Source organism: Cyanistes caeruleus, chromosome 16 (genome assembly GCF_971803275.1).
Source record: "Cyanistes caeruleus chromosome 16, bCyaCae1.hap1.1, whole genome shotgun sequence".
NCBI classification, from domain to species: Eukaryota; Metazoa; Chordata; class Aves; order Passeriformes; family Paridae; genus Cyanistes; species Cyanistes caeruleus.
Window position 1 is genome coordinate 13,368,989 of NC_141716.1, and position 11,917 is coordinate 13,380,905.

The window sequence follows — 11,917 nt, forward strand, 5'->3', positions numbered from 1 at the left end:
AGCAAAAGTCGGCGCCAGGCGGCAGGGAGAAGAAAAAGTCTCTTCTCCACGAAACTGCCGCGCTTCCTGCTTCCGTGTTTCTCCTTTTATTTGTCTCGACTTCCGGGTTACGTGTCTTTTCTCCAGCGTCTCTGCGCATGCGTCTCTGGTTATTAGAGGGTCTTCTTCTGCTCTCTGGTGGTCGTAAAATGGAGGCTCCAAGTCTTCCTCACTCTTACTCTGCTGACCTTTTCTCACTGTTTTCCCTTCAAGGTTTATCTTGTCCTAGCATTCCAGGACTCTCTGCTAGGCTGTTAATAATTATGCCAGCCTCAGCGAGTTAGCAGCCTTCAACCTCTTCCCGATTTTACACACAAAGTACAATTTTGCAAAGCATCATATCATATCTATATATTTAGGTGAACAAAAGAGTTTCTGCCTATTACAAGACCAAGTTTCTTCTCCCTCGCCTAGTACTGTCCCTTTGCCCCCTCCCAACTGGGAGCTGAGTACCCCCAAATTTAATACCAATCCTCCTCCTAACAACCAGCAGCTCCCTAGGACTCCCACCTCCAGTCAGGAACAGGATCTTGGAGATGGACCCTACTGTCACACGTGATCTAAGACAACTAAGCTCCTTCCCCTGAGAGAAGTCCCTATGGGAGGAGTAGCTGGAGGGGTAGGGTTTGTCAATGCCCCGTTGACAGCTTCAGAAGTCTGGGGATTCAAGAAAGAGCTAGGGAACTTACTTGAAGACCCAGTAGGGATAGCCAACCAGGTAGACCAGTTCCTGGGTCCAAATACTTACACCTGGGGGGAGTTAAACTCTATTTTAAACATCTTATTTAACCCTGAAGAGGTAGCCATGATCTGTACTGCAGGGATACGAATCTGGGAAAGGGAGAATAGATCAGGACTCCCAGGAGAGTATAAACTCCCACAGGTAGATCCAGGGTGAGATCCTAACAGGGAGGAGGGAAGGCGGAACATGAGGGACTACAGGTCCCTAATAGTGAAGGGTATTAAGGAATCAGTTCCCCGGGGTAATGACACAAAACTAGCCTTTGATGGGACCCAGGAGAAGGACGAGACTCCAGCCACCTGGTTGAATAGGTTGAGGAGAAATTTTCAGCTATATTAGAACATAGACCCTGACAGTCCTGAGGGCCAAGTGTTAAAAGTGCAGTTTGTGACTAAGTCCTGGCCTGATGTCAGGAGGAAGCTTGAAAAACTAGACGACTGGCAAGAAAAGGGGATCAATGAGCTATTGAAAGAGGCTCTAAGAGTCTACTTGAGGAGGAAGAGGAGAAGACGAAGACAAAGGCACAAGGCTCATGGTGGCGGTGGCCCGGGAGATTGTCAGGGCAGACAAGAATCAGGCAGATGGAGATCAACAAGGTGATGGAAAGCCAAAGTCCCAGTTGGAGGGAGATAAGAAGAAATCGGTTATGTCTCCATGGACCAACTCTGGGAACCCTCGAGTGAGTGGGAGGTGTTATTACTGTGGAGAGACTGGGCATCTCAAAAGGGACTGCAAGAAATTATCCCTGGATGAGGCAATAGCTAGAGAGCAGGATGTCATGGAGAAAATCTTAAGGGGAGAGGAAGGTTGTGATTAGGGGTGTCAGGGGCTATATGTAATAGGGGACCCAATGAAACACCGAGAAGAGTCCCTGGTAAACCTTGAGGTAGGTCCCCAGAGTGAGGAATTTGAATTTTTAGCAGACACGGGAGCAGACCGTTCAAGTTTGAACAAGCTCCCAACTGGAATGTTTTTAAGCAACAAAGTTTGTGAAGTGTCAGGAGCTGAGGGAAAACCCTTCATGGCTCCTGTGATAAAAAATGTTGAAGTGAAAGGAAATTCTCGGCAGTGCTATGCAGACTTTGTGTACCTACCAGACTTAGAGACTAACTTGCTGGGAAGAGACTTGCAGGTACAACTGGGAGTAGGAGTAATACCAGTGAATGGAAAAATGGTGGTCCATATGATGAAGCTAACAACAGAAGATATAGAAGAGATGAACTCTGAGGTTTGGGCAGAAGAAGGAAAGTTCGGATATTTAGGTATTTCCCCAATAAAGATTGAAATCCAGAAGGGAACCCCTCCTGTCAGAATCAGGCAGTACCCAATGTCCCTAGAGGGCAAAAAAGGACTGGCCCCAGTTATTGATCACCTGCTGGCAGAAGGCATTTTTAGAGCCATGCATGTCCCCCCATAACACCCTGATTTTAGCTGTTAAAAAGGCAGAAGGGAGATACCGGTTAGTCCAGGACCTGAGGGAAGTAAATAAGAGGACTGTTAGCAGGCACCCAGTGGTGTCGAATCCATACACCCTCCTGAGTCAAGTACCTAATGAACATGCTTGGGTCACAGTTATCGATTTGAAGGATGCATTCTGGGCATGTTCCCTAGCAGAAGAATGCCGTGATTGGTTTGCCTTTGAATGGGAATATCCTGAAAAGAAAAGAAAGCAACAGTTCAGGTGGACTCAGTTGCCTCAAGGCTTTACAGAGTTCCTGAACCCTTTTGGGCAAGCATTGGAAGAATTACTGAGCCAATTTGATCCCGAAGGTGACATCCAAATTTTACAATATGTTGATGATCTCTTGATATCAGGGGAAGATCAAGACAGGGTAAGAAAAACCAGTGTGCGGCTGTTAAATTTCTTGGGGACCAAGGGATTAAGGGTGTCCCGGAATAAATTACAGTTTGTAGAGCCCAAAGTCATTTACTTGGGACACATAATAAGACAGGGCAGTAAGGAACTGAGCCCAGAGAGAGTATCAGGCATTCTAGCCATACCTGCACCAAAAACAAAGAGGGACATGAGAAAACTCTTAGGTCTTTTTGGATATTGCAAACTATGGATAGAACAATATACCCAGAGCGTCAAGTTTCTTTATGAAAAGCTGGTTGGTTGTGAACCCATAAGGTGGACAGCTGAAGATGAAGTGCAATTAAATCAGCTGAAGGTTAAGCTGTCCTCAGCACCAGTTTTAAGCTTGCCTGATTTAAAGAAGGAATTCGATTTGTTTGTCAACTCTGAAGAAGGGACTGCATATGGGGTTCTGACCCAGGAATGGGGAGGATGTCGTAAGCCCATAGCCTATCTATCCAAACTGCTGGACCCGGTAGCTCGTGGGTGGCCCACCTGCGTGCAATCAACAGCTGCTGCTGCCTTTCTAATAGAAGAGGCCCAAAAGCTAACTCTACAGGGTAAGATCAGAGTCCACACGCCACATGATTTAAAAACAATCTTGAGCCGAAAGGCACAGCAGTGGCTGACAGATGCCAGGATATTAAAATATGAGGTCATCCTAATGGATACTAGCAATTTGGAGCTAGTAACCTCCAAGGGCCTGAACCCGGCACAATTTTTGTCAGGGGAGCCTCTGCCCGAATTAGAACATGACTGCTTAGAATTGGTAAATCTCCAAACCAAAGTGAGGGAGGATCTGGGAGACGTACCCCTGCCCTATGGGAAGGTACTATTTACTGATGGTTCCTCCAGGGTGGTGGAGGGGAAAAGATATTCAGGGTATGCAGTGGTCATAGAGGTAGGGGAAGGAAAACTAGAGGTCCTAGAAAAAGGGAGACCAACCCCCAGTTGGTCAGCTCAGTGCTGTGAGGTTCATGCGCTTAAGAGGGGTCTGGACTTGCTAGAGAAAGAGAAAGGAACCATCTATACAGATTCAAAGTATGCCTTTGGGATAGTCCATACCTTTGGTAAGATCTGGGAGGAGAGAGGCTACCTGAACTCCAAAGGGAAGAACCTGGCACATGAAGGGCTGATTAAATCAGTATTAGAGTCCTTGACCAAACCCACAGAGATTGCAGTGGTCCACACAAAGGGGCATCAGAAGGGAGACTCCTTAGAAAGCAGAGGGAACCGACTTGCTGACCAAGCAGCTAAAGGAGTGGCCTTGGATCCAAAAGAATCAGTAAAAGATTTTAAACTGGATGAGGTAGTAACTGAAGAGGACGGAATGAAGGAAGGAACCAATTTTTACTGTGATAGATAGAAACTCTTTTGTTCGCCTAAATATATAGATATGATAGAATGCTTTGCGAAATTGTACTTTAGATATAAAGTTGAGAAAGGGGTTTGAAGGCCACTAACTCGCTGAAGTTGGCATAATTAATAACAGCCTAGCAGAAATTCCTGGAACACTAGGACAAGATAAACTTGGAGAGAGAAACAGTGAGAAAAGGTCAATGGAACAGGAGTGAGGAAGACTTGAAGCCTCCCTTCTACGACCACAAGAGGGTAGAAAAGGATCATCTAATGACCAGAGACACATGCTCAGAAACGCCGGAAGAAAGCCACATCACCAGGAGGCCGAAACGAATAAAAGGACAAACACAGAAGCGGGAAGCGCGGCAGCTCCATGGGGAAGAGGTTTCTCCTCCTCCTCCCTGCCGCCCGGCGCCGACTTTGCTTATTGCTGGCTTGCTATAATTAATAAAACCTTTTCTTATATATCCTTTTCTAGTGTATTTATAACAAATTTGGTGCCGTGACTCGGATACAATCTGCAGGACGGATTCTCGGTACCACTGGTGGGCGCCCCCGCTTTAATATTTAGCGGTCCAGAGGACCGGTTTCTGCCTCAGTTGTACCGATGAACCTAAAAGATCCAAGCAATAAGCAAAAGGGAGACCGGTCGACCCCTTAAAATCTGTGCACAGTGTCCGGACGAAGACGCAGGACGCGTGAGTATTACGAGAGCCGTTCGGTTGGGGTCAGGGTCCCGGAGTGTGGCGAGTGGGGTGTGTGTGAGAGGGGGACTGGCAGCCAGATTCCCCAAGTGAGTTTGGACCCTCAAGTAGTGCGGTTCCCATTGGCCCACGAGGGCGTGGGCCACAAATGAGGGGAAGCGAAAGCGGCTGTGTGATTGCAGGCACTCCGGAAGAATGGGACAGGGGAAGAGCAAGCACCCTGTATCCATTAAGCTCCCACCGGTACCTAGAGATAGTCCGTTGGGTTTTATATTAGAGAATTGGGAGCATTTCCCCGGAACAGAAAATAAGGATAAGGCAAAAATGATTCATTATTGTGTAGAAGTATGGGGAGGAAAGGAAATTTCAAGGAATGTATTTTGGCCTGTATTTGGATCAACTGAAGATTGGGTTAAACAAAAGTTAAATTCATGGGTAAGAAAAAAGATTCCCTTTAACCCAGAGGAAAGTGCTTATGCAGAGACCTGGGTAGTGAATCCCGAGGCTTTTATATTTAGGTTGACAGAGAATTTGGGGGAGGGGAAGGGAAAGAAAAAGAAATCTCGAAAAGAAGATGCTTTGATAATCCCCCCCCCTCCGTTTGTACCACTACCACCACCACCACCACCACCACCACCACCACCACCACCACCACGAGCTCCTCCTCCTCCCCCTCTGAATCCCGAGGAGGAGGATTTCGACCTGCCAGAGGTGGGGCCTGTTACTAGGAACAGATTCAGAAGGAGACAGGAGAACCTATTCCCATTAAGAGAGATGCCAATGGGTGGCCCCCAAGCTGGAATAGGGTTTATATCTGTCCCCCTTAATTCGGGGGATGTCAGAGATTTTAAAAAGGAGATGGGGCATTTATTGGAAGATCCGTTGGGGGTTGCAGAAAGAGTTGATCAATTCTTAGGACCTAATATATGCACTTGGGAAGAATTACAATCCATTTTGAGTATTTTATTCACAGCAGAAGAGAGAAACATGATTAGAAGGGAAGGAATGCGTATCTGGGATGCTCAGCATGCCCAGGGACCACTGGCCGATGTAAAGTGGCCCCTCCAAAATCCCCATTGGGATCATCAGAATCCAGCCCATAGAGTGCACATGCAGGATTTAAGAACTATTATAATCCAGGGAATTAGGGAGGCAGTCCCAAGGGGTCATAATATTAATAAAGCATTTAATGAGAGGCAGAAGAAAGATGAAACTCCTACAGAATGGTTAGAGAGATTAAGAAAAAATTTTCAATTATATTCTGGAATGAATCCAGATACTCAGTTGGGACAAGCATTGCTTAAAACACAATTTGTGGCAAAAGCCTGGGAGGATATTCGGAGGAAGATAGAAAAATTGGATGGGTGGCAAGATAAAAGTTTGGATGAACTTTTGACAGAAGCACAAAAAGTGTATGTTAGAAGGGAAGAGGAGGCTCAGAAGAGGCAGATTAAAATGATGGCGGCTGCTGTAAGAGAGAGTAGGGATCAAACATGGAAAGGGAAACAACAGAGACCAATTAGGGATTCAAAGGAACAACAAAACACTAAGACTTGTTTTTACTGTGGAAAGAAAGGGCATTTTAAAAGAGAATGTAGGGTAAGGATTAAGGATGAAAAGATGTTCAAAGAAGACTAGGGGAGTCAGGGGCTCTTCTTTTTAGGGACCCAAGACCATCAGAAAGAGCCCTTGATAAAGCTAAAAGTGGGTCCCCAGCACCAAGAAATAACCTTCTTGGTGGATACTGGAGCTGAGAGATCAACCATTCAGTTTTTACCTACAGGATGTAGTATATCTAAAGAAACTGCCACGGTAGTGGGAGCAAAGGGGGAACCCTTTGAAGTGGGGGTTATTAAAGATGTGATAATAGAATCAGAGTCAAAGATTGGGGTGGGAAATTTTTTGTTAGTACCAGAAGCAGATTATAATTTGTTGGGACGAGATTTAATTATTGAATTGGGTAGTTGATAGGGAGTGGAAAATAAGATTATGTCCTTTAAGAGTAGAAGATGAAGACAAAATAAACCCAGAAGTGTGGTATACACCTGAGAGTGTGGGACAACTGAAGATAACCCCATTCTCGGTCACTATTAAAAACCCAGAAATTCCAGTCAGAATAAAACAATATCCCTTGTCACTTGAGGGACGAAGAGGGTTGAAACCAGAAATTGATAGATTGTTAAGCAAGGGACTATTAGAACCATGTATGTCACCTTTTAACACACCCATACTGCCAGTAAAGAAGCCAGATGGGACTTATCGTTTGGTACAAGATTTAAGAGAAATTAACAAACGTACAGTAGCACGGTTTCCCGTAGTTGCAAATCCGTACACGTTACTAAGCAAGTTGGGGCCTGACAGTTTGTGGTACAGTGTTATAGATTTAAAAGATGCATTCTGGGCCTGTCCTCTTGATGAGGCTAGTCAAGATTATTTCGCTTTTGAATGGGAAGATCCAGATACGGGGAGGAGACAACAACTGAGATGGACGGTATTGCCCCAGGGATTCACGGAATCCCCTAATTTATTTGGGCAAGCACTAGAACAGGTTTTACAGGATTATCAAATAGACCCGGGAGTGACCTTGATACAATATGTGGATGATTTACTTTTAGCTGGGAAAAAGGAAGAAGACGTAAGGAGACAGAGTATTAAGTTATTAAACTTTCTGAGTTTAAAGGGATTGAAAGTATCCAAAGCAAAGCTCCAATTTGTTGAAAAAGAGGTAAAATATTTAGGTCATTATCTGAAGGAAGGAAAAAAAAAGATAGATCCTGAGAGAGTACAAGGAATTTTATCATTACCCATTCCAAAAAATAAAAGACAGGTACGTCAAATCTTGGGATTAACAGGATACTGTAGACAGTGGATTGAAAATTATAGTGGTAAAGTTAAATTTTTATATTATAAATTGACACAAGAGGGATTAATGAAATGGAGTTTAGAAGATACAGAAAAATTTCAGGAGCTAAAAGAGAGTTTAATTCATGCTCCTGTTTTGAGTCTCCCAGATTTAAAAAGACCTTTTTGTTTGTTTGTAAATGTGGAGGATGGAATTGCCTTTGGAGTCCTGACTCAAGAGTGGGCAGGGAGAAAGAAGCCGATAGGGTATCTATCAAAGATTTTGGACCCCGTGAGTAAGGGCTGGCCAACTTGTCTGCAAGTAATAGCAGGATGTGCCCTGCTGGTAGAGGAAGCTAGGAAAATTACCTTTAATAGCAATTTGAAGGTAATGTCCCCCCATAATATTCGGGGTGTGTTACAACAAAAGGCGGATAAGTGGATTTCAGATGCTAGACTTTTAAAATATGAAGGAATTTTAGTTGAGGCCCCAAACTTAATATTAGAAACCACCACTTTACAAAATCCGGCTGCATTTTTGTATGGAGAACCCGAAGGAAAATCCCTGATACATGATTGTATAACTACAATTGAGGAACAGACCAAAATTAGACCTGATTTAGAAGAAGAGGAATTAGAAAGCGGAGAAAAGTTGTTTGTGGATGGGTCCTCCAGAGTAATAGAAGGAAAGAGGAAAACAGGCTATGCCATAGTAAGAGGACCTGATTTGCAAGTCCTAGAATCAGGTCCATTAGATAAATCCTGGTCAGCCCAAGCTTGTGAATTGTATGCAGTATTAAGAGCATTGAAATTATTAGAAGGGAAGGAGGGGACAATATATACAGATTCCAGATATAGTTATGGGGTGGTGCATACATTCGGTAAATTGTGGGAAGAAAGAGGTTTAATAAATTCCCAAGGGAAAGATTTAGTCCATCAAAAAACTCATAATTGCAGTATTAAAGGCCCTGAGAGGGCCCAAAAGGTTGGCCGTGGTTCATTTGAAAGGACATCAGAAGGGAATGGACTTGAGGAGTAGGGGAAATAATGCTGCAGATCAGGAGGCAAAACGGGCGGCATTACGGACAATGGTCCTAAAAGAAAAAGGGGGGCATGAAGAAATTATGGAACATAAGGATAGTGGTTTAAGAAGTAAATTTACTGAGGGAGAGAGATTAAAACTCCCAGAGACAGGGGCGGTAGAAAACTCAGATGGGAGATGGTTCCTTCCAGATGGCCGGGAAGTACTACCAAAAGCCATAGCTCAGAGAATATTAGAAAAAATACATCAAAGGACACATTGGGGAGCACAAGGACTAATAGACTATTTTGCAGCAAAGTATATGAGCACAAGTATTCGAGATTTAGCTAAGCAAATTACTAGAAGCTGCCTCCCATGTTTAAAAGCAAATAGGAAGAATCTTAGAAAATAACCTTATGGAGGGAGACCCTTGGCAAAAAGACCTTTTGCAAATATTCAAATTGACTTTACAGAACTACCAAAGGTAGGGAGACTTAAATATCTCCTGGTCCTAGTGGATCATCTCACCCATTTTGTAGAAGCTTTCCCTACATCTAGGGAAACTTCACGAACAGTTGTAAAGGTGTTATTGGAAGAAATAATTCCCAGGTACCAGAGACAATAGATTCTGACAAAGGTCCCCATATTACATCAAAAATAACTCAAGAGGTGTCGGAGGCATTAGGAATAAAGTGGGAACAACACACCCCTTGGCACCCTCAAAGTTCTGGGAGAGTAGAAAGAATGAATGGGGAAATAAAAAAACAACTTACTAAACTGGTGATCGAAACAAAACTATCATGGGTCAAATGTGTTCCACTAGCCCTTCTAAATATTCGAACTCAGCCAAGGGCAGATTTGGGAATTTCCCCTTTTGAGATGTTATATGGTATGCCTTATAATACAGAAGAAGTTCAAACACATCCAAATGTGAGTGACCAATATATCAATAAGTACTTAATAAAATTAATGAAGTATAAGAAGGCATTATGGGAAAAAGGAATGCTAGCTCAAAGACCACCATTGGATTTTATATTACATCAGGTACAACCCGGAGATTGGGTGTTGATAAGAAGTTGGAAAGAGAATCCCCTAACACCAAAGTGGGAACGACCGTATCAAGTCTTACTAACAACTGATTCTGCAGTCCGAACCGCAGAGAAAGGATGGACACATGCAAGTCGAATTAAGGGACCTGTGGAGCCACCAAAAACAAACTAATAACTAGAAAGTGGTTAGCCCGGCTGGGGACCTGAGACTTAAAATATCCTGGAAAAAAAAAAAAAAAAAAAAAAAAGATATCTGAAAATTATTAATCTGTATAGAGACTTATGAAAGTAAACTCCATAAAGGCTTTTATATAGAATATAAGATACCGCCATCTAGTAGTGAGGAAATATATAATAGAAATGTTAAAATAGGTTGTGCTGTATGCCAGAATTGTTACCCTTTTGTTTGTTTTAAATGTATAATATGTGAAGAACATTGGTGGACCCACTGTCATAGAGGCTACCCACCGAGAGGGGTGTGTAGATTTTGCTACATTGCCCAGAGAAGACTCACTGATTGGGCCTTAAGAACCAAAACACAGGCAGGGGAATTTGAAAAAGGATCAGAAAAGTGGTGGGCCACTTACTCAAAAGGAGTCAATTCCTTGTATTATTGTTATCATCCAAATGAACCTGCACCTTTTGTAGTAAATATAGTGGCTGGGTTGTGCAGACGGAGGCTTCAGGAATTGAGGTGTGATACCCCTTTAGTAAAACATAGAAATTGGGAAAAATATATACAAAGAAAGAATAAAAAAAGGAGTAATCTCCCTCCTGAAGAATACTCTTGCTGCCGAGAAGATGGTACACCCCGTGGCCCGAGGCAACCGGGTCGACGATGGGAGAGGCAGAGGAGTAATAAACTGTGGAGGGAAACACTCCAATATACATGGGACCAAAAGGTCATGGTCCTGGAAATGCCACAAGAATGGGAATAAGACAACCCAGCAAAATAATTTATGGGAAGCCCAAACTAGAATTTTACAAAGAAAAAGCCTCTATTATAGCAAGGGAAACCAATGCTCATTAAAAAGGTCAGTAACATTTATAATTTTAATTAGCACATTTAACCTTTGTTTAAGTAAGACACATGAACCCTTTAACTGGTCCTTAATTCGATGGGAGGACCAGGTTATTATTCAATCACAAATTACCTCTGGAGCCCCTAGCTTTCAAGTTACACTAGACTCTCTCATTAAGTGGAAGGGTATTAATTATTTCCCACCTGGTCATAAGGTATTATACATGTGCCCAGCTTCTAACCCAGGCAGAGGATATTGTAATTATCCCGGAGAATTTTACTGTAAATATTGGGGCTGTGAAACAATTTCCATGGGATGGCAAGTACAGAACCCAGATAAGTATCTAAAGGTCGAACAGGGTCCACACAGATGTGTAAAGCCCTGGATAGGCCCCTCAGGGGAGATAACATATATTGGAACTTGTAAATTTCACTATATACAGAATATTACAGAATCCCAAGATCCTGGGTGGTTATTGGGAAGAACCTGGGGTCTCAGAGTATGGGAACCTGGAAGGGATCGGGGGGTGCATATACTCATAAAGAAAGAGGTGGTTCCCCATGACTCGGGATCTGTTGGACCAAATCCAGTGGTGTGGGGAGTAGAAGACCCTAAAGTAAGGGATCAGAATAACCATTCAGAAAAATTAGAAAATAACACCCAAGTATTAACCACGGTAGAGACACCCCAAGAGTATGGAAATGAAGCTCTTTGGAAAATTCTGCAAGCTACCTTTAGAGTATTAAATGATACACATCCAAATTTAACTAGAGAATGTTGGTTATGTTATAACATTAACCCACCTTTTTATGAAGCCATAGGCTCCATAGCAGAACCAAAAAGAGTGAATGGTACCAATCCTGCTGCTTGCTTATGGAAATCGGGAAGGGAAAATACTCCAGGAATAACCTCATCTCGAGTCACTGGAAAAGGGAAATGTGTGGGAAATGTGCCCCTAGATAAGAACTACTTATGCCAAACAAAAATACAGATTAATGACCCTCGCAAGCCAGCTCAGTGGCTGATTCCAGCACCTAATACTAAATGGGTTTGTAACACTTTAGGAGTAACTCCATGTGCTTCTATAACAACCTTTAATGAAACCTATGAATTCTGCATAGAGGTTATAATAGTTCCCAGGATTATTTATCATTCTGAAGAATATGTGTATACACAATATCAAAACCCAGAACATCATTTAGTGAAGCGAGAACCCCTCACAGTACTAACAGTAGCTGTATTGCTAGGCATAGGAGGGGCTGGATTTGGAACAGGTGTAGCATCC

General features: G+C 43.1%; 1 long non-coding RNA gene across 1 annotated transcript; it reads left to right on the top strand.

Moving 5' to 3' along the window:
• Positions 1-4,357: 4,357 nt before the first annotated feature.
• Positions 4,358-11,278, top strand: LOC147650228 (uncharacterized). Its single transcript, XR_015277061.1, has 2 exons — positions 4,358-4,693; positions 9,606-11,278. It is a non-coding gene; the product is annotated as an uncharacterized LOC147650228 (long non-coding RNA).
• The last annotated feature ends 639 nt before the right edge of the window (positions 11,279-11,917 follow it).